The following is a 22,534-nucleotide window of genomic DNA, read 5'->3' on the forward strand; positions in this document are numbered from 1 at the left end:
AAGTCCATGGACTGAGAAGTCAGCAGATGCTTAATAAATTCACATCGACACAACATTTCTTGTCGCACCACCTCCAGCCTCCTGACACCAATTTCCCAAACCTGCCGGAATTCCCAGGAGTTCACCTCAACTGAGAAGGAATCGAGAAGCACTGTGATATGACTTAAAGAAGATAAAAGTCACAAGACCAAGCAGATCCCCATTCTAACCTGGCCATTTGGTGGCCTAGGGCAGCCCCTGGCACACTCTGGGCCTCAGTTTCCCCATCTCTAGGTGGGAGGTGTGCTGAAGGAGCTCGCAAAAGCTTCTTCCAGCTCTAACATTCTGTGCTTGAAAGAAACAAGAATGGGCAAGATAGTCTGATGGATCAATTAGCTACACAACAAATATAGGAAGAGAAGGGGAATGTATTGCAGCTTATTCTAAGAAGGACCTGGTTGACTATACTCAGGATTTCACTGACTCCTTGCCTTTTATCAGGGACTTTTGTTATCCCCATTTTAAAGAAATGAGGGAAAGTGAGGGCCACAGTCACAGCTAGGCCGGGGCACACCCACAGTCTCCCTGATCCCAAAGCCTGTGCCTAAACTGCTGTGCTGAGCTCACTGCTCCTCCTCTTGGCTTGCATATGTCTCTCAGATTGTAGGTCCCCTGAGAACAGAGTCCTTGGCATCCATCAACACCTATCCACCAGGGCTTCCAAGGAAGCTAAAGAAACAGGTGCCTGGCCCTGGGCCTTCCCTGGACAAGGCACCGCCCTTGACCCAGGAGCCCCCACCCACCCCCATGCTGTCCACACCAATCCAGCCCAGACTTCCCACTCTTCCAGCATGACCGCAGGTGGGAAGCCACTGATAGTCCCCCGTGCAGGGAGGGAGCTGTCCAAAGGCTGAAGCACAAAGGCCATCGTCCTTGGTCCAGGAGCTCTCCAATAACTCCCCTCTGCCCCTCAGACAAGCCCGGTCCATGCACCATCAAGGCCTCCAGGGCCCTGAAAGACTTTACCTCTCCCCATGGAGAGCACTGCACACCAGCCACACTGGAAGAAGCCAAGTATGTCCCCACCTTGAGGCCTTTGACCTTGCTGACCCCTCCCCTAGAATGCTGTTCCCATCTCTTTCCATTCCTCTTGTCCCTGAGAACTCAACTCAAAGGCTGCCTCCTCCGAGGGGCCCTCCCTTACTCTGTCTGCCTTCCATCACCTGGTTTCCTTTTCATTGTAGCACTCTCTAGAACTCAATTACTGTCAACTTGTTTTACTGTCTGGTTACCCCTGTGAAATGTAAGCTCTCTGAAAGCAGGTGTCTTTTTCTTTTTTTTTTTGTCTTGTTCACTGTAACATTCCCAACACCTGAGATAGTGCCTGTCACACAGTAGGTGCTCCAACTTTCTCTGTTGAATGAATGAATCCCTCAGGGCTCCCAGAGCCCACAGAATGAAGTCCAAGGCTGGCTCTCCAAGCCCAAGTGGGTAAGGGCCTCTGCCAACCTCTGCAGCTACTTTGCCCTCAGAGCTCACCTTCTTCAACACATTGGGTTGGCCTTCCTGCCTCCTTTGTCAGCCTTGGCTCAAATTTCCCCTCCCAGGAAGCCTTCTCTAACTCTGCCAGAGTCCCAATTAATAGTAATGACCTCCTCTTCTGACAGCTCCAGGCAACATTCTGGGCTTTAGCACCAATGGTACTGCATTGTAATTACTTCCCATGGAGGCTGCCCCACAGGGCAGAGCTTGAGGGCAGGGCGGCATCAGATTTGTTGCTGTGGAGGAGGAGCCCAGCCCTGGGCCTGCAGACTGCCAGGGCTCCAGGAATGTTTGTTGCATTGGGGCACGCACTCTGCAGACTGTAATTATCCATACGGTGTATATAAGCACTGGTTTAGGAGTCAGACATATGAAGATTTGGAAACGGGTTCCTTCATTCACTTGCTGTGTGACCCTGGGCAAGTGAATTCACCTCTCTGAGCTTCAGGGTCCTCCTCTGTGAAAAGGGGGCAGTAACATGGGCTGACAGGAACTTCACTAATTTTAAACATAATACTTGCCACCGTCAAGGAGTTCAGAAATTTCACGAAGTGTTCATCAAATCAAGGTTTGAAGTAGAGAAAAATCGGAAACAACCTAGATGCCACCAATAGGACAGTGGCTAAGTAAATTATAGTGCATCTCCCCAGTATGTGGTTATGAAAGAGAACAAGACAGACATACAGGTACGGACACAGAAGGTTGTCCAAGCCACTGTTAAGTGAAAACGCAAACTGCAGAAGGATTTATACAAATTAATATCATTTATGTAAAACAGCTACAAAAAAACACCATACTTTTTGTATGGGTGTGCAAGAATTGACAAACGCAGACAAAAAGGTCTGAAGGTAACTAACTAATGACAGCTACCTTTTGTGAGGGGACCAACTGGGAAAGCAGAGAGCTTTTAACCTTTTCTATTACAGTTTTGGTTTTTAGAGGAGATTGTATTCATGTTTTGAATTCAAATTAGAATGCATTAAATGAGACATAGGTGACTAACTACGAAAGAAAAGCAAAGAAATGATTATCTCCAAAGTGAGGAACAGTGGTTACTTCCAGCAGGGAGGGAGGGAGGGGTGTCTTGGAGAAGGGACACACAGGGGTGGGGGCTGCTGGGTGCTGGTGGCCTTCTTTATCCCCACCTAAGTGGTGCCTGCACAGATGTTCGCTCCATAAAGATTGATTAAGTTGTACATTTATGATTCGTCCACATGACTGCGCTTCCTGTGGGCAGGGGCCAATTCATACACATTGTAGTGTCATTTGCTCCCCACCTGCCCCTAACTCACTCCACAGAAGCAGACCTTCACAGAAGTCTGTGTTCAGTAGGGTGCGCCCCATAGCTGCAAGTGGTCTAAGGGGCTGAGCCGCTGTCCAGGGTACTAACAGCCCAAGCCTGGGAGGCCCCAGGAGGCTGACCAAATATGCCAGCTTCAAGACTCCTTATCCTAACCAGCTGGCTAACCTTGAACCCCGCCATGCGACCCGACCAGAGCCTGCCTCTACCACATCACCTCCCATTGCTCCCCACCCATCACTCACTTCCTTCTTGCTGGCTTTCTGTCCCTACAACCCAAGCCCAAGCTCTGACATGCCTCAGGACCTTTGTTCGTGCTCTCCCCCTGCCTGGTGCCATCTTTCCCCAGCTGTTCCAGGGCCCATTCCCTCACTCATTCCAGGATTCCACTTCCATGTCCTCAACAGGGAGGTCTTGGTCACCCTGCCTCACATTAGCCTTTTCTCTCATTTCTATCCTCTTTCAGCACTTCTCACTGCCTAACATTCAAGTTTCCGCAGGTTACGTACTTGTCTATTATCTGCCTCCCCCACTTGAATCTCCACACCAGGAGGATAGGGAGCATGTCTGTCCTGTTCAGTTTTATCCTCCTTTTTTTTTTAAAAGGGCCTCATGGGGCGCCTGGGTGGCGCAGTCGGTTAAGCGTCCGACTTCAGCCAGGTCACGATCTCGCGGTCCGTGAGTTCGAGCCCCGCGTCGGGCTCTGGGCTGATGGCTCGGAGCCTGGAGCCTGTTTCCGATTCTGTGTCTCCCTCTCTCTCTGCCCCTCCCCCGTTCATGCTCTGTCTCTCTCTGTCCCAAAAATAAATAAAAAAAAAATAAAAATAAAAAAAATAAAAGGGCCTCAGCTACCCTAAATTGCATTAATCATAAGCTTTGGTTCACTGCCTACTCCCAGTGTTGGCTGGGCAGAGCTCCCATTATTTATTTGCTTATTTTATTTATTTTAAATAATGTGTTCATGTGAACCTACCGCTTAACATTCAGATTGGAATCATGAAAATAATCACTCTGACTCTTGTCTGACCTGTTCACCACTATGTCCCCACCGCTATGTTCACATAGGAGGCATTTGGTAGCTATTTACTTAGGAATAAATTAAGGGACAGTGACCTCCACACCATGCAAAAGGGAGTTGATGGGAGTGCCTGCCTGGCCTCACAAGGAGGCAGATGGGGGTGGAGAAGAAATCAAAGGCCAGGCCCTCCACAGGGGACAGGCTCCCCTATCGTCCCTAGGTGCTCCCATCCCCAACCCAGCCTGGCCCAAAGCGTCTTCTGTGCAATGCAATTCTACACCTTCATGGAGGGCCCACTGTGCCAGACCCTGTGCCAAGAACTGAGGACACCGAGCATGTCAGCCTTGCACCCACCCTTGAGGAGTTCTCAAGCCACCATGCCCCTGGCCCCAGGCTGTCCACTGTTATCCTAAATAGTACAAACAGCTACCCGGCACCTGCTCCGTGCTTTCCTCGCTCATCTCCCGACATCTTCCCAGTGATCCAATAAAGCAGGTGCTGTTACTTTCCCCTCTTTCCAGAGGAGCACCCTGAGGTGGGTCAGAGTGGGCAAGGACTTGCTCAGACCAGGAAGGGGCAGGGTGATTCCAGAACCTGGCTCTCCTTCCCACCGGGTGTGCTGCTGTGCGGGTTTCTCCTGTCAGAAGACCACAAGGTCCTGGACCTCCCGCATTTCTGCAAAAGCAACTGAACGCAGCAGAAAAGGCGTCAAGTTCGGAGTCACATAGTGGTAAGGTCCCCGTGGCAGGTGCAGTGACGCAAGGGCAGGGGTGGCATTTGCACCAGGTATCACATTCATGAAGGGCCTCATTGAACAAGATTCCCATTTTTAACTTTCCAGTTGAGTGCTACTGGCAAAGCACACCGCCTGTGGGACACTATGAATCTTGTTTTACTAAATCAAATAATTTAATAAATGACCTTGCAAATATTAGTCGTTTGGCATCTTGTTGCTGCTGCTGAGAGCACGAGTCTCTAACTGCACTTTGGTGTTCCTTTATTCTCAGCGTACTGGGAAGCTCAAAAATTAGAAGTGCCCTGGGCCCCTCTCCGCCTCTATGGAGCTTGCCGAGTCCTTGCTGTGTGATTTCAAGCAAGCCACCCAACCTCTCTGAGCCCCTCTCAGAGCTGTGTGGCCTCTGAGCGGCATCCACAGAGCCTTGTCTGCAGGAGCTGCTCCACAAACATTTATTCGGAGGCGTTTAACTTGAGGGAACCAGGTTGGCCCACATCGTATGAGACAGTCCCTGCCACCGTGGAAACAAACTGAGCTCTCTGGACATTTGAAGGAAAGTGAAGGATCAAGGGAGATGTGTAGGTTTTTGGTGTGACAACCATTTATTGAGATGGGACAAGTTTCTAGAGGAGCTCAGGGACAAGGAATCCAGAGTTCAGCTTTAGACAGTTATAGGAGGTACCCTGCACCCGCTGGCTACAAACACTTCCCGTGCATTTTCTTATTGAATATTCTCACTGAGTGGTTCTACAAGAGAATTACTGCCAACATGCCCATTTTACACATGAAGAAACTGATGCTGAGCAAGGTTGAATCATTTGCCCGGGCTGACACAGATGGAACCAGGGTCGGCATCCAGGCAATTGGACTCCAAAGCCCATGTTGCCATCCTGCTGCTCTAACTCTCCCCACCCCCTTACTCGCTTCTTCCCTTTGGCTTGGCAGAAAACACTGGGCTTGGGCCTGGACTTGCTGTCTGAGACATCACATGCCTCCCATCCCTGTCCCGGTGATGGCCTCCTGCCAATAGGAGCAATTCGCTAAGAGCTTCCGTGTCGGTTGCCTCCCTTGAGTCACGGCAACACGGGGATGCACCCTGAACAGCGTCCCCGGGGCCCCGGTACTTTCTCCAAGTTCACACAGCAAGGCCAGCCGCGAGGAGAGCAAACACCTTCGGACCGACTCGCCCCCTGCACCACCTGGCTCAGAGCTCACCTCCTCCGTGGAGTATCCTAAGGAAGGACCCTCAGTTACCTCCATGCAGAACCTCTGTCTGGCAGTGAACTTCTCCTCTGTACCAAAAACACCAGGCACTTTGAGGTTTGTGTAGAAAACATGAAATAGATACAAGGCAGGATTCTGCCTCCCAGAGGCTTCCCCTGAGCTCCTAGAGAAAAAGTAGCACGGTGACAGGAAAGGCTTGGGTATGTGCGGGGTCAGACCCTCTTCCTGACCAGCCGTGTGACCTTGGATTGGCTCGGAGCCTCCATATGAGCACCATCCCCAAAGCTCCCTCTGATTCCTCTACACCCCCAGGCTGGGTGCCACCTCCTGCCTCCTCCCTGCAGGGCTCTGTGTTGCTATGCCTGACCCTCATAGTCTCCTCTCGCCCTGGCACCCCAAGAGGGTCTTTCTTTGTTTTTTTTTTTTTATTTTTTTTAATGTTTTTTATTTCTGAGACAGAGACAGAGCGCACGCGTGCATGTGTGGGGAGGGGCAGAGACAGAGGGAGACACAGAATCTGAAGCAGGCTCCAGGCTCTGAGCTGTCAGCACACAGCCCGACACGGGGCTCGAACTCACAAACTGTGAGGTCATGACCTGAGCCGAAGTCAGTCGCTCAACCGACTGAGCCACCCAGGCGCCCCCCAAGAGGGTCTTTCTAAAACTTAATCAGGCTGTCACTCCCTTGCTTAAGACTTCAGGGGCTTCTGGGGCGCCTGGGTGGCTCAGTCGGTTGAGCGTCCGACTTCAGCTCAGGTCACGATCTCGCGGTCCGTGAGTTCGAGCCCCGCGTCAGGCTCTGGGCTGATGGCTCAGAGCCTGGAGCCTGCTTCCGATTCTGTGTCTCCCTCTCTCTCTGCTCCTCCCCCATTCATGCTCTGTCTCTCTATCTCAAAAATAAATAAACGTTAAAAAAAATTAAAAAAAAATACTTTATAAAGACTTCAGGGGCTTCCCTGCTTTAGAGAAATAACCCAAACCCCTTAACCCAGGCTGTGAAGTCTTGTGTGATCCGACTCCTGTCCACACCTCTCATCTCTTCCCCTACCACTCTCCCCTTTACCTACTCTGCTCCAAGCCACACTGCCTCCTCTCTGTTCCTCAAATCAAACTCTTTGCAACCCCAGGCCCTTTGCATGTGCTATTCCCTCTGCCTAGAAGACTCTTTGTCTAATTAAGTCCTATTCCTCTTTCAAGGTTCCGCTTAAATGTCTTGCCCAGATGCTGTTGACTCCCTATAAACTGTCTCTTCTTTGGAGTAACTTATCACAATTTCTGATTTTGCTTATTTAATCGATATTTACACTTAAAGATCCACATCCACTCTGGTTTGTCGACTCCACAAAAGTAGACTGCACCAGTTCTGTTTACTGCTCTATCTCCAGTGCCCAACACAGGGCCTGGCACATGACAAGGGCCCAGCAGAGGTGTGGAATGTGTCAATTAAACGTATCCTTTATGGGGCCGAGCAGCTGAGGCGGGACTTGAGTCTTCTGAGCCTCAGTCTCCACTTCTATAAAATCAAGATAATAATTCCTCCCTTACAGGGTAGTGGAAGATCCAAACAGACAATGAATCTTGAAAGTCCTCTGGAAAGGGGCGCCTGGGTGGCTCAGTCGGTTAAGCATCCGACTTCAGCTCAGGTCACGATCTCACGGTCCGTGAGTTCGAGCCCCGCATCGGGCTCTGGGCTGATGGCTCAGAGCCTGGAGCCTGTTTCCGATTCTGTGTCTCCCTCTCTCTCTGCCCCTCCCCCGTTCATGTTCTGTCTCTCTCTGTCTCAAAAATAAATAAAAACGTTAAAAAAATTAAAAAAAAAAGTCCTCTGGAAAGAAATGTTCTTCAAATATAAAAGTTCAGAAGAGCTAGAACCTAGAGGCTGAGCAACATTCAGGGAAGAGTGAGAGAGAAGGGCACAGCCATTTGTCAAGCAGCCTTATCTGCCAGACATTTTACACTTCCTCGTTCACTGACTTCTAGGAGGTGGTGGCTGTGAGCCAGAGGAGAAACCGAGACTCAGAAAGGGGAAGCTACCTGCTCATGGTGTCACAGTAAGTCTGTGGAAGAGTCAGGATTTGAACCCAGCACATGGAGGCAGTCACGTTTCCCATGAATCTCCAGCAGAACTTGACCTCTTGCAGTGGGGCTCTGGACAAATATTTAACCAGTTGGATCAGTGAAAAAAAGCGGTGGGGGGGCAACCAGAGTTGTTTGGACCTGAATGGCTGTCTCACTGGCTAGTGACCTTGGGCAAGCCACTTCCCTTCCCTAAGCCTCAGTGCTCCATCTGCAAAGTGAGAATGATGACCATGCTCACCAACGGTTGGGAGTTCAGCCAGAGCCTGCAGGTTGAGAGCTTAGCACAAAGTAAGCTGTCAGGAGCAGCTGTTAGGACCGTTACTCTTGCACAGGAGGGAACAGCATGAGCAAAGTCTTGGGGGCAAGGTTTGGGGGATGATGAGAGGGCAGTGGAGAGAAGGTTGATCAGAGAGGACCTCTCAAAGGAGGGGCACCTGAAGCCAAATGGACTGGGACTCCCAAGTCTGCGCTCAGCTGTCAAGGCGGGCAGTGGGAAGTCTTGACATGTCCTGCACTCCATAAAGGTGACAATCTGGGGGGATTGTCCTCAAGCAGCCAGGGAGCAGGTGAAATAGCCACCGATAAGGTTCCTCCATCTCCTGCCCGTCTCTCCAGCTTCTGCTTCCAGACCCCTCACCTTCCAGGTCTCCTGACCTCTCGCCTCCTCCCAGGTCTCCAGACCCCTCGCCTCCTCCCAGGTCTCCTGACCCCTCGCCTCCTCCCAGGTCTCCTGACCCCTCGCCTCCTCCCAGGTCTCCTGACCCCTCGCCTCCTCCCAGGTCTCCAGACCCCTCGCCTCCTCCCAGGTCTCCTGACCCCTCGCCTCCTCCCAGGTCTCCAGACCCCTCGCCTCCTCCCAGGTCTCCTGACCCCTCGCCTCCTCCCAGGTCTCCAGACCCCTCGCCTCCTCCCAGGTCTCCTGACCCCTCGCCTCCTCCCAGGTCTCCTGACCCCTCGCCTCCTCCCAGGTCTCCAGACCCCTCGCCTCCTCCCAGGTCTCCAGACCCCTCGCCTCCTCCCAGGTCTCCAGACCTCTTGCCTCCTTCCAGGTCTCCAGACCCCTCACCTCCTTCCAGGTCTCCTGGACCTCCACCAGTATCCCATACATCTCAGTCACCTGCCAACCTCATCTCTATCCCAGGCTCCAGCCCAGCCCCAACTCAGGTGGGGCCCTTCCCCCACACAGCCCACAGAAATCTTTCGCTCTTCTGTTAGGAAGGCCTTTTACTAGTTAGAAAATTGGGGTACCTGAGTGGCTCAGTCATTTAGGCGTCTGACTTCAGCTCAGGTCATGATCTCATGGTTTGTGGGTTCGAGCCCCACATCAGGCTCTGTGCTGACAGTTCAGAGCCTGGAGCCTGCTTCAGATTCTGTGTCTCCCTCTCTCTCTGCCCCTCCCCTGCCCATGCTCTGTCTCTCTCTCTCTCTGTCTCTCTCTCTCTCTCTCTCAAAAATAAATAAAACATTTTAAAAAAAAGAAAAGAAAATTATTATCTGGAGATAGGACAAAACATTTCATGATGGTGAAAAGTAGGAACGTTTTAGGCATAAGCAAGCACATGGCGTGTGGGGAGGTACGTGTGTGTATATACACCACATTTTTAATACACACTGCCTCTTTCCACGTGCCAGCGGGATCACAGACACACAGCTCTTCACTCCCCTTCACAAGCCAGGGAGCTGTGGGTAATGACAGGAGGAAATGGGAATTCGGCACTAGTGTAGGGGCTTGGTGACTGGGGGGTCGCTGAGTTCTAGGTGAAGGATGGCGGCTTGGAAAGGAGACTGGGGTTCATCCTGGAATCCTCCCTCTCGCGAGTGCCCCCCTACCTGTCCACTCCCCATCGGTGCAACCCAGAGATGTCCAAATCCCTCTGCTCCTCCCTGCTCTGCCCCCAGCCCCGCCCCCAGCCCCCCCCCCCCCCACCTCAGCGGCCCCTCTCTCTTTCTCCTCTGGCATGCCCCACCATTACACAGGCTCCTCCTCACTTCCTTGTTTGCTTACCCATCCACAGAGACCTCTTGAACCCCTTGCTCATGGCAGACGCTGAGCTAGGGACAAGTGACGCTGTCCTCGCCCTCCAGGGCTGATGCTGGAAGCGTTACCTGGGGTCAGGAACCCATGCCCTACACCACCCCCTAAAGCACCACCTGCCCTGGCAGGACCAGAGGGAAAGTCTTGGCATCTTGGGCTTTCCCCAGCTTCCCCTTCTGGGTCTCCAGGAGAAGGTGAGAGGGCGGGTCTGCGGCATTGAGGCTGCATCGTAGGACACCTGGACAGGGTTATGACCAGGCTCTGCAGCAGAACCCTGCCTAGCTGCCTCCCCAGGAGCCTGAGAGAACTCCAGGCACCCACAGGTCACCCACAGGACGGGGAAAACAGAGGTTCAGGGCAGGCAGGTGACAGGAGCAAAGTCACGTGGCACATCTGGGGGACCCAATCCCCAGTTCTCCTGCTCTGGCTCAGCAGGTGCAGACTCGTTCTAACTCCAGGCACTGAGGCCCCCGGGAGAAGAGAAGAGGGGCTTGAGATCTCTCTGCACTTCCTGCTGATGTTCTAAGGGCCTGGGCCTCTGTTTATTTTCACGCTGAGGGAGCGGGGAGAAACCAAGAAAGACTGCAAGGAGAGGAGCGATGTGGGGCAGGCAGGGTAGGAGAGGTCAGAGGGAAAAGTGTGTAGTGAGTGGGCAGAGAAAAAGCGTGTGGCAGGAAAAGAATAACTGGGGACTCTGCAGGTAGAACAGAGAAGGGTGGGGGGGTTCTTACATCCCTGGAGGGAGGAGAGAGTCACGAATAATACAGAGACAGAGACAGAAAGATGCAAAGAAAGAGAGACAAAGAGAAAGAGAGAACAGAATTGGGGGGAGCAAGAGCAAGCCGGGTGGGGCTCCCAGGGCCTCTGTAAACTGCTTCCCCCAACACCCCTGTGGGGAAGTCCTGTGGAGGAGGGGTCATTGTCCTCAGCCCTTGAGGAGCTGGTGTGGGAGGGGTGTCCAATCCCACACTATCCCTTCCCCTGGTCCCCAGACAGTGTGAAAGGGGTGGGTGCAGGCCCCTGAACGCAACCAGCCAGCCCCAGGGGCAGGAGCCTGCCTTCCCCCACCTGTTCTTATCCCCTGCTCTGGGGGCCGGCTCCAGCTCTCCTGACTTCTGCCCACATCTCCCTCAACCTGTGGCCATCATCTCCCTGCCTGCCCACCCTGACACCGTCCTGTCCATCCCCGTGGCCCCCCAGATGACTCGTCCACAGCCCACCTTTCTGCTCCCCTGAAGGTTTGGGGTTAGCAGCCTTGATGGGGAGGGGGCCTGGTGGATTATTGAGGATGTACCGGACTGCGGCTGACACGGATGAGGAGGAAGAGGAGGGGGTCTTGGTGATGGACGATGCTGGTTCTGCAGTGGGGGGTGGCGGGGAGGGGGTGGAGGAGGGCTGGGGGAGGGGTGGTGAGGAAGCGGGTTGAGGGGGGAGCAGGACCAGGCTCACATTTGGCATTCAGGGCAGCTGACAATAAAAATGCTTTATTGCCAAGAAACTGGATCGATCGGGGCTGGAGGGGGCCGGCAGGGGGGACGCGGAGGGCTCAGCGCAGAGGCCGGCGGCCGGGCCTCCGCAGCGACCAGGGCCCGAGCTGCCCTCCCCCCTGCGCCCCCCTCCCCGCCTCCTGCCCTTTCTCTCTCCTGCAGCCACCGCTTAGTTCTTATTATATTTTTTCTTATATATTTTTTCCCCCAGCTTCTCCTGCTCCTGTTATTTTTTTTTCTTTTAATTTTTTTTTTTTTTTAAACTCGCTGTACTCCCAATGCCGAAGGCCGGTTGGGGGTGGGGTGGGGGCGCCTGCCCAGGCCAGACCCCTACCCACAGGGTGTCCAGAGCTACTGGCTCTGGGCTGAGCCCCTCTTTGCCTCCACATCCCCTTGTTCAATCAGTCTCCCCCCAGAGCCTGCCCCTGTGGGTGCCTATCTCCCCTGCCACTCATCCTAAGGGCCTCCCTCCACCCATAAAATAGCCCCCTCTCTGATGGGCCCAGGGCCCTGGCCAGGCCTTCCTCCCCTCCCCCCTACCTGGCCCCCTGCTCACTCCCAGAGCCATTTGGCTGATGGTCAGAACTGTCCGTCAAGGGGGCTCTGAGCCCCTGGGGACCCAGATGGGAGGAGGGAAGGGGAGAGGTCGGGGGTCAGGCCACGTCCCCTCAGCTCAGCTCTTTCCCCTCCCCCTTCCTAACAAAGGGAACAGCCATCCCTATGCTGGGTGGGGGCGGCCTGGTACTCAGGGAAGCAGGGAGAGAAGGACTGTGGGGATGGCCATGGGCAGGAGGCGGGGGTGGGGCTCGCCTGCCCCTCCTCTGCCCTCCCCCTCGGGTCAAGGCTAAGGTGATTCCTCAACCTCTCTGGGAGGCTGGGCTGGGCTGGGAAGGGAGGAGGATCTGGACAGACAAAGAACCGGAGCCCCCCCCGGGAGTTGGGGGCTGGGGGGGGTCCCCCGCACCTGGGACCCAGGCAGCCCCAGCTGAGGGAGGGGCAGCAGGCACCCCTCTGGCCTTGGTCTCACCCTCTGCATGGCCCTGCCTCCCATCTGTACTAATCCCTGCAGATCCCAGAGCCACACAAAACCTTTGAGCTCAGGCAGGGTTAGATGGGGCTAGGGGGGAAACTGAGGCCCAGAGAGGGGAGACGGAGTCAGAGCTGGGATCAAGGATGGAGGGTTCTCAGTGCTGTCTGGAGCCTCACCCTTTTCTCTGCTCCTACCTAAGGAGACATCCCTGCCTTCCCTGCCCAGCGCTTGGGAGGCTTAGGTAGGGGGGCAGGCGGTAAAAAGTTCTAAGGGAAGGGAAGAGAGGGAAGAGGGAAGAGGAGGTTGAGAAGAGGGAGAAGCTGAGTTTTCTCTCTCCTCTGAGAAAAAGGGGGACCAGGAAAAGAAATTCTAAATATGGTGTGTTTCTAGCCCTGGCCTGGTACAGCTTCAAGGTGAAACATCAAGTCAGAAAGGGCAGGAAAGTAACGTGGACTGGGCCTTCCCAAGCACCTGGCTATCGATGGCTGGGGACGAGGACGCTCAGCGAGGTTCTTTCTCCTGCCCACCAACACATAGCAAAGGAAGATTCACACTCCTGTCCATCCCTAACCCCACCCAACACTGCCTCAGAGCCTCCCACCTGCCCAGCCCAACGGTGGAGGGCAGAGGGGAGCCAAGGCAGTAAACAGTTTTGAGCCTCCCCGGCCTATCCCTCCACACAGCCCCCCAAACCCTGTGCCCACAAGAGATGAAGAGATGCCAGAGGCAGAACGAAACGGGGAAATTTGTGCTTCAATTCTTCCACGAAGCTGGCTCTCAGGGAGAGGGCCGCAGCCAAGAGGACGTGGGGGGAGGATAAGGTGGGCCTCTTTTTGGGGGGGTGGGCTGGCTGGGACATGGCCCCACAGCCTGCCAAGGAGGCCCCAGATGGGCCGAGGACTAGAGGGGTCCCGCTGCCCTCCCCCAAACCTCCCCTCCCTTCTCTCCCTCTCTTTCTCGGCTGGCTATCGACCGGGGCTGTGACATGGTGGATCAATACGGCAGGGATATAAAGCCGGCTGGCTGCCTGCCTGCCTCTGCCTCTCCCTCTCTCCCCGCTTGCCTTGCTTCCCTTTCTCAGAGCCGCACCCAGGTCCCCCGCCCCCATGGCCCCCTTACCCACACCTCCGAGGGGCCAAGCCCCCACCCCATCCTGCCAACCACCCCCCTACAGCAGGAGAGCTTAGGGAGGCTGAAAGCTTGGACAGCCAAGAGAGGGGGTGAGTATGGGAATGGGCAGGGAAGCAGATGGGGACGGGGGTCACACTGGCAGGTGAGGGGGCTGGGATCAATTAAGGGACAGTCCTCCTGGAAGAAAGCAGGCATCCCCTCAGTCGGGAGCAGCTCGGGGAGATGGGGCCCTTTGAGGGTATGAGAGGGATGGACCTCTGGGAGATGGACAGAGGGTACCTGGGGGTGCTGGGGAGACATTGTCCTGAGCCCACAGAGTGGGGGAAGTCCTGGGTTGGTGCTGGAGTAAGGTAAGGTGAATGGATGCCCAGAACAGTGGGGCAACCCCCAGGCAGCCTGCTGCCCATCCACAGAGCCCCTGGCTGCCCCATCCTTGGGTCTCTGTCGGCAGAAGCTGCCTTGGCCTCGCCCCAGGGCCTGGCCTGCACGTGTGTGTGGCGGGGGAAGTGCGGGGGGGATTGTGAGGCTTCGGACAGGGGTTCCAGGGCAGCGCTGTGCTGTCTAGCTGCTGTACGTATAGTGTGTGCGTGTGTTCCCGTGCACCTGGGCGGCCGTGTGTCTTTGAGTCCCTGAGCTCTGCTGTGGAACTCCAGGACTGTGTCCCCGAATGTCTCAGCTACTGAGTCACGTCCGTGTGACCATGAATCTGTGGGTGTATCCCCGGGGCCTCGGCAGCCCTGTGTGTGTGTGTGTGTGTGTGTGTGTGTGTGTGTGTGTGTGCGCGCGCGCGCGCTTTCATGAGTATCTCCCCTACTCTGGGCATCCCCACACGTGTGTATGCAGATCTGTCTGACCCTCGGGGGAGTGTGCGTGTATCCCCAGCAGCACCTCGGTGACCTTCCGTCCCCAGGTGACATGGTGGCTGTGTGTTCTTGCGTTCCAGGAAACCCGCGTGTGCGAGCTGCCGCCTGAGTGTGTCTGGGCGGGCGTGAGTCTGTGAGAATCTGGGGAGTATGCAACGAGCCCCCGTGTGTCTGTGTGTGCGGACTCTGTGCCTGCGTCTGTGCGCGGTTGTCTGTGTGGTTGCGTCTGTGTGTGGGGGAGCTCCTTTCTTTCTGACTGTCAGAGAGCCAGTGTGTTTTCTGCGTGTCTACGTGATGCCACGTGTCCCTGTGTGCCGAGGGCCAAGTGTATTTCCACGAGTGGGATGGAAGCTCTGGGTGTGTCCTGCGTGTGTCATGGTGACTTGGTGCATCTGACAGTGTTGGCAGGGGCGGGGAGGGGGTCTCTGAGTGGGGGAGGGTGGCGAGGCGGCAGAGCTTTGCCACTGCGGGGCCGGCTGGCCCGTTTTATAGCTGTGGCTACATCAGCTACATCGCCTCCAAATCCAAATGTGAGGGCCTTCTTCTCTTCCCTGCCAGAGGCCCCAGATCGCTTTGCCAGGACGGGCCCACGGCCCCCTCCCCCTTCCCCCTTGGGCGCCGGACCTCTGCTCCTCAGCACCCCCTGCTTTAGTGGACGCCACCTCAACTCCACCAAGCGACCTCCGTCCCTCCCAACCCCCCCAGCGCCACCCGCTCCCCCCGCCCTCCCCCCCACCACAAGTCCAGTCCAACCCAGACAAAAGCAATTACTCCTGAGGTAGGATGTGAGTGTGGGTGTTAGAAACAGAAAAAAGGGGGGAGGGAGGGGGAGTGAGAGACACACACACAGAGGCAGGGATGGACAGCCAGAGACCTGGAGAGACAGGGACGAGAGAGACAGAGGATGAAAGAGACTGGAAGAGACCCAGACACAGGAGGAAGCGGCAGAGAAAAGGAGCAGAGGAAGGGCAACCGTGCAATGGAGAGACACACAGACACAGGGGCCAGACAGACAGAGAGCGTGGAAGGCACAGTGATGGAGGCATGCAGATAAAGCAAGGATGGGGGCCAGATATGCGGAGGACTGAGGAGTTGGGGGGATGGGAACGATTCACAGAGGGAAACAGAAAGACAAGACAGACAGGGAGAGCAAGACAGAAAGGCAGAGACAGCTGGGGAGAGACCTCGAAGCTGGAGGTGGAAGGAAGTTGGGAACGTAGAAAACACTGAGGCAGCAAAGCTAGAGAGGGGCTAAGGGGGGCTCAATCCAAAGCAGTTTCTCTTTCTGTGCACTCATGTGCGTGGGTATACACACACGCATGCGTACACACACACACACACACACACACACACACTGGCTTTCTTCCCGCCCCACCCCACCCCCGGTCAGAAGTCAGAGGTGCCTAAGCCCTAGCGGCCCACAGTCCGCCAGGCCCCTGTGAGCCAAGGCAGGGAGGGAACAGGATGGACAGACAGGAACGGTCTCCTGACAGCAGCAGGGAGGGGTGGGAGCAGACTGGGCTCCGGATCACAGGGCAGGTGGGAGCAGTATCTCCCTCTTCCCACAGTCCCTGCCGCCTCTCCCTCCACACACAGGAGCACACACCAGGGGCCTTCACCAAGTACAAGTTCCTTACACTCTGCCCCACAGCAGCCTGTTGAGGGGTGGGGCTGCAGACCCCAGGTGTGGGTGCACCCCGCCCCCGTCATGCCCCCCAGGCCGATGGCCCTCACCTCCACCAGCTCATTCTCACACCCTCACGTACACACTCTTTCTGACTATCCCTGAGCCCCTTGCCTGCTCTCCCCGCTGACTTTTGGCTATCTCCCTGTCTCTTTGTCTGCTCTTCTCAGCTGCTCCCCCTCTCCAGGCATTTCTCTGTTGCGGGTGCTCCCTGAGTCTCCCCGAGTTCATCTCTCCCTTTCTCAGATGACTCCTCTGGCCCTCCTGTCCACACATGTCCCCAGAGAAGGGCAGATGGCTGTACAGGGGGCCTGAGAAGCTGTCCTGGAGCAGCGGGCCAAGGGCAAGAGAGGGATACCTCCTTACTTATTTCTCCCTCAAGCACCTTTTTTCCTCCTCTCTTCCTCACCCCTCCCCCCTCCTCCTTATCCCCACCAGGTCCACATCTCCATGTGGCTCTCTCTGGAGACAGAAAGCTAGACGTGGACCCATACAAACTCTACTTGCAAGACTGGAAACAGATCCAGGCTCAGAACAAGGAGGGAGTGGGGTGGAATGGAGAAGCCAAGACCCGGATGAAACCAAGCAAAGGAAAAAAGAAAGGGACAGGGGTGGAGCCCCAGGATGGGGAAGAGGAAAGGAAGGAAACCAGAAGCAGAGACAACGTAAGCTGGACAATCCCGGGGGTGGGCTGCAAGTGCACATATTGACTTCCAAGAAACGTTGCTAAAATGACCTAGGGTCAGACTCTGTGGCCTGACCTCTGTCTACCAGCTCTCTACTTGGAGTTAGGGCCAAGTGCCTGCCCGCCACCCCTGGGGCTGCATGCCTGCCAGGACAATGGGCACTTCAGCCTTCACTGGCTCTGGGACTGCGAGGCCAGGGATCCAGCAGTCCCTGAAGCTGCCGAGAGAGGAAAGCCATTTGCACTTCCTCCACGTCTGTATTTGGGTCCCACCCCGTGGCTGACAGACGCTCCCAGTCCTGGGTGGGTGACAGCTATCTCCACCCAGCCAGTGCCAGCCAAAGGGAAGGAGTGATCTCCTGACACCTCGGAGCATCCCACAATGGCAAACAGCACCTCGAATCCGAATCTGACTCCACAGCCAGTAAGGACTGCCTCCAGCCTGCAGCCTCACACAGACTCGCCCTATGGACCACCCCTGTGGGGCCCACCCACAGGCAAGGAGCTGCCCCCCGCTGAAGCTGCTTTCTGGCCCAGCCACCCGACCCAGACCCCGAGGCCCGTCTGTAACAGCACATGCCCTATTCCGGTAGCCAAAGTGCTAGCCCCAGGTGCAACATAAAGGTGGCTAACTGGGCCTGGGGCATCCAAGCAAGTCCCCAACCCCATATACTGACTCCTTGGTTCTGATCTGCAGAACACCCGCAGTGCCACTCAGACCTGCATTTCCACTTCTGGAGCATTCTGCTGCCACACCCATACTCTCACCCACGGGAGGAAGCGACTGCCTTATGGCTCCATGTCCCTGCCTCTGAAGCAGCCTTGGGTTCTCTCCAAGGCCCCTCACCAGAGCCAGCAATGGAATCCTCTCACCCACAGCTGAGCTCCTGCTTCTGAGGCAGACTCTCTCCCTCAGGGTGTGCGGGTACCCTGGGAATGCCACCTGTGGGACTCCAGGGCCTCATCCACACCAAAGGCCACCAAGTCATTTTGTGGAAGGACACAGGGGAGGGAGAGACGGAGCGGGAACACCACCTGCTCTTGCCCAGCACTGGGAGGGCCTTGGATGTCCAGCGGACAGTGGCTGTCCATGGGGACTCTGAGGCCAGGCCAGCATCCATGGGCCCCAGTAGTGACCCACCCACTTGAACAGTAACTTAGCCTTGGCTTCTCCTAACCCTGCAGGAACCCCCTCACCACCTCCTCCTCTCATAGACTGCCTGAGCCCGCCCCCCCACCCCAGGCAAGTCAATCATACGCCACTCCCTCCTGACCCCAGCACCTTGCAGACCTGTGAGTTCAGGGTAGTGGGTCCGTATGCCTGTCTTCCCACCAATCTGGGGCCCCTCAGAGGCCACACAGGTCTGCCTCCCCTCTGTGTCACCAGACTGAGACACAAGGCCTGGCACACTAGAACCCCCCCAGAAATGTTGGCAGAAGGAATAAATGGATGGATTTGGGTTTATGTGTCCATGTGTTCATTTCTTTATTCATTCATTCAACAAATCCTTACTGAACATTGACACTGTGCCAGGGACTGGGTGCAGACAGCTAATGGGGGCAGACAGTACACACAAAATATGTGATCAGACATGGCAACGGTGCTCAGGAAGGAGGAACGGGGTAGGGGCCAATGCAGCCTTAGTGAGGGGTCAGGGAGCCTTACACAGAGAGGGAGAGCTGGAGAGCCGAGCTAGGCTGAGGAGTGAACTCAAGCAAGAGTGGAGGGAAGGGCCCAAGAGAGTGGAGGGGAGGGGAGGGAAGGGAGCCGCGTGCGCACAGAGGCAGACAGCACCTCCAGGGCTGGAGGGGGTCTGGGCACCGAGGAGGCCTCCAGATACCGGAGTGGAATCACTCACCTTCCAAGTGCGGCTATAAAGGATAGTGGGGGTGGGGGCAATGTTTGATGTAGTTGTTGTTTTGTAACAAAATGATATACCGAAGAGAGTGTGGCCTCCTTCAAACACGTCTGATGGGGGCGGGGGGGGGGGGGATGAACTTTCCCCATGGACCACTCAGATATATTGGCAGCAGCCTTCAGGGCTAGTTCACAGACTCCATCAGCTAAACACCCCCTGTTGTACATTTTTCTCTAGTTTCTAGTGAAAAGCCAACAAATAGCCCAAGCATTATCCAACCCTCTCCATTTTTAAATTTGTCAGGGTTGGCAACAAATAAGACTTCAGGGGTTTCCCCCCAATCAAGTACCCCCCCTAAGCATAAGGATCAGCCATCCCGAGGAGATTCGAACTGCTGTGGTGAGTCCTATTGATGTGGGAGAGCAAGAGCTTACAGCTCAGGCAGACCTGAGTGCAAATTCTGCCTCTACTGCTTACCTGCCTTAGGCCAGTTGCCTCCCCTCTCTGTGCCTCAGTTTCCTTCTCTGGCAACAGGGGACCACCATCCACCTCACAGGCTTGCACTGAGGATTAATGCAAAATACCCAGAGTAGGCCCTGGCATGGAGGTGGCCCCTTGGTAAATATCAGTTCCGCCATTTGGGCGCAACAGCTCTCAGCATGTGTTACCGAAACTGTCACACGTGTGTCCATGAAACCTTGGATACTTAACAAACATCTATCTGAACACAAAGAACGAAAATCAGAGACCTGGTTTGCGACTTCCGCCAGCTCTGAAACATAATTCCTTTAGCAGCCTCTGCTAATTTAGCCCAACTTTCAGGCATTCCTCAAAGCCAACCTCTAGTCCCCAAATTCTGCAACCTGGAAGCTCCTCAACCCTCTTTTTTTAAATATATATGTGCATGGGGGCGCCTGGGTGGCGCAGTCGGTTAAGCGTCCGACTTCAGCCAGGTCACGATCTCGCGGTCCGTGAGTTCGAGCCCCGCGTCAGGCTCTGGGCTGATGGCTCGGAGCCTGGAGCCTGTTTCTGATTCTGTGTCTCCCTCTCTCTCTGCCCCTCCCCCGTTCATGCTCTGTCTCTCTCTGTCCCAAAAATAAATAAAAACGTTGAAAAAAAAATTTTTTAAAAATAAATAAATAAATAAATATATATGTGCATATATATACACATATATATACATATATACACATATATATACATACATATATATGTAATTATATGTGTATATATATACGTATATATGTAATTTAATTTGATTTTAAGTCAGCGCCACACCCAATGTGGGGCTTGAACTCACGACCGAGAGGTGAAGGGTCGCATGCTCTATTGACCGAGCCAGCAAGAAGCTCCTCCTTGACCCTCTTTTCAACATCAAGAGCATCAGGGGACCTGAAAGTTCCTGGCAAAGCTACAATTCTGGCTCCCTGGAGAAAGTTCACATCCCATACTCAGACTCCCACATTCCTTACCAGTTAGAACGGGGTCCATGGGTGGGTTTCAGGGGGTCTGTGAAGATCCTGAGCTGGAGCACAACTGGGGAGATACAGGGATGGGTTTTCCCAAGAGAAAGTCTATACTAAAAGTTGTATAACTAGAATTCTATGGGCCAAAGATTGCCCAAACCATGCGGCTTGGACCACAGGGAGATTTTTGAAATTTTGTGTTAGTAGCCAACATTTAAAAAAATGGGAGAGGAGCGCCTGGGTGGCTCAGTCAGTTGTGCGTCCGGCTTCGGCTCAGGTCATGATCTCGCGGTCCATGAGTTCGAGCCCCGCGTCGGGCTCTGTGCTGACAGCTCAGAGCCTGGAGCCTGTTTCGGATTCTGTGTTTCCCTCATCTCTCTGTTCCTAACCCACTTGCATCCTGTCTCTGTCTCTCTCAAAAATAAATAAACATTAAAAACATTTTTTAATGGGAGATTTCACACGAAATTCTGGATATCTGACTTCTTTTGGAAAATTGGAAAATCTGGCAAGTGGGGTTTGCATCTCTGCAGGGAGACAGAGAGTGGAGCTGAAGAGCAGTCTCCCACCGCAATGCATTTTCTAGTCCACTGTGGTTCCTACGACCGCAGGTTGCAGACCCTGGGATACAGCTTTCATCTGCTTCTTCAGGTGAGTCTCTGACCCCTGGTACAGCAAGGATGCCTGGGTGGGACGCCTATGAGGGCCACCACAGGCCTCCCCAGACCCCGTGAAACCCATCCGTGGACCCTATTCTAACTGCATTCTAAGGAATGCAGGGGTCTGAGAACAGGATGTGTGCTTTTTCCAGGGAACCAGAATCATCCTGAACCTGAGCAGTCCTGAGGCCAGTGGGTTAAGCTGCTCTGGTAGAAATAGACGTGGCAGCATGGTGGTGGTAGGGGTGCAGGTCCCACCCCAGAGGCCCTGTCCCACCTCTCTCCGGATCCTCACTACCGGGGCCTCATCAGGCTGAGCGCAGCAAACACCAGAGCACATGCCCAGAGCCCGTTTCCTCATGAGCTGAGCTGCTGGGGAGCACTTGCTTCTGTTTAGGAGTCTCAGTGGGCTCCAAGGAGGGGTCTCACAAATCCTCACTTGTTCAGGGGATCTTCCAGCTGTATTTTGAGCTCCTGCTTCCTGAGGCAAATGCTCCCATGGAGTGACTTCTTTCATCCTCCCATCCTGTGTGGTGGGTGCTGTTATAACCCTCCTCTGACAGATGGGGAAACTGAGGATTACACATCTCACATGAGGCACAGGGGCCATCTGGCTCTGGAGTTGGAATCTGAACTGCCTCACTAGCCTTCCGCCCTCAGGACAGCGCTTGAGGAGGGTTCTGTTATCATTCCCCTTATAGATGAGGAAATGAAGGCTCTGACTATCCCAAGTCACTCCCAGTTAGGAAGGGAAAGAAAGGGGGTTCACACAGGCGTGTCTGCCCCCCAGCTGTGATCTGAGCCACCAAGTTATCCATCTCTCTCCTGCTGAGCATGATACTCACCAGCAGAAACCCTCACGGTCACCCACACCCAGAACCACCTGTTTGGCCAGAAAGCCACAGGACACACAGAGCATAAAAACGCAAAACAGGCTAACCTCGTGGAGGACAGAGTAAACCAAGGAAGGGCACAACTCCTGGGGTGCAGCCAGGAAAGAGGAGGGGAAAGCAGGGACTCCTGGAAGGGAACAGGACCCGGAGCACAGCAATAAGCAAAGCTCTGAGGCCGTGGCCCTTACCTCTTGGGCAAACGCAGCGAAGCTAATACATTCAGGCCACCAACCCAGTCCAGTAGAGAACCTGGAAAGAGAGGAGAAGAGAGTCAGCCTCCTAGGGAATATGTGAAGCATCCCCAACTCGGGCAGGATAAGGCAACTCCTCAAGTAGAGGAACTCGGCTCCTGTGGCACCATCCGTAGGCACCTCTTGGCGAATGTGGACTCAGGTCCTGCCAGCCACTTGTTGCCCTCAGCGGTCATTTCCGGGCTCTGAGCCTCAGTGTCCCCATCTCTTAAATGGGCATCCCACTGCCTGCCTTGTTGAACATCTGTTTTTCCCATCAGACTGGAAGCCCCCTGAAGGGCAGGGACTGTGTCTTACAGTGTTTGCCTTTGGCAGAGGGCCCTCCAAATGCAGGATGCCCCAGTAAGAAAACGATGGGCAATGAGCGAAGGGGTGGACAGATGGAGGGATTAATTAATTCACAAGCTATGTATTTCAAAGGACGGGTGGGGGGATCAAACGAGAAAGACATCTGAGAGAGTTACTCGTCAGGTGCCTGCGTGCTGCAAGGAGATGAAAATAAAAGTCCTGATGATATTTCTGACTCATATATTCATTCATTCATTTATTCGTTGGGTTAATCGGCAGATATGGAAGTGTATCTAGGCTGGGCTCTGGACCAAGGGTGGGGGTGC

General features: G+C 54.7%; 1 protein-coding gene across 1 annotated transcript in view; it reads right to left on the reverse strand.

Moving 5' to 3' along the window:
* The window catches only part of POU2F2 (POU class 2 homeobox 2), a 60,070-nt gene extending 38,156 nt beyond the window's left edge, over positions 1 to 21,914 (reverse strand). Inside the window, exon 1 of the mRNA XM_060651277.3 lies at positions 21,858 to 21,914. The gene's annotated coding sequence lies outside the window, so the exon portion shown is untranslated. The remainder of the gene's footprint in view (positions 1 to 21,857) is intronic.
* Between the last annotated feature and the right edge of the window lie 620 nt (positions 21,915 to 22,534).

The sequence above is a fragment of the Panthera onca genome, chromosome E2, assembly GCF_046562875.1.
Source record: "Panthera onca isolate mPanOnc1 chromosome E2, mPanOnc1 haplotype 2, whole genome shotgun sequence".
Taxonomy (NCBI): Eukaryota; Metazoa; Chordata; class Mammalia; order Carnivora; family Felidae; genus Panthera; species Panthera onca.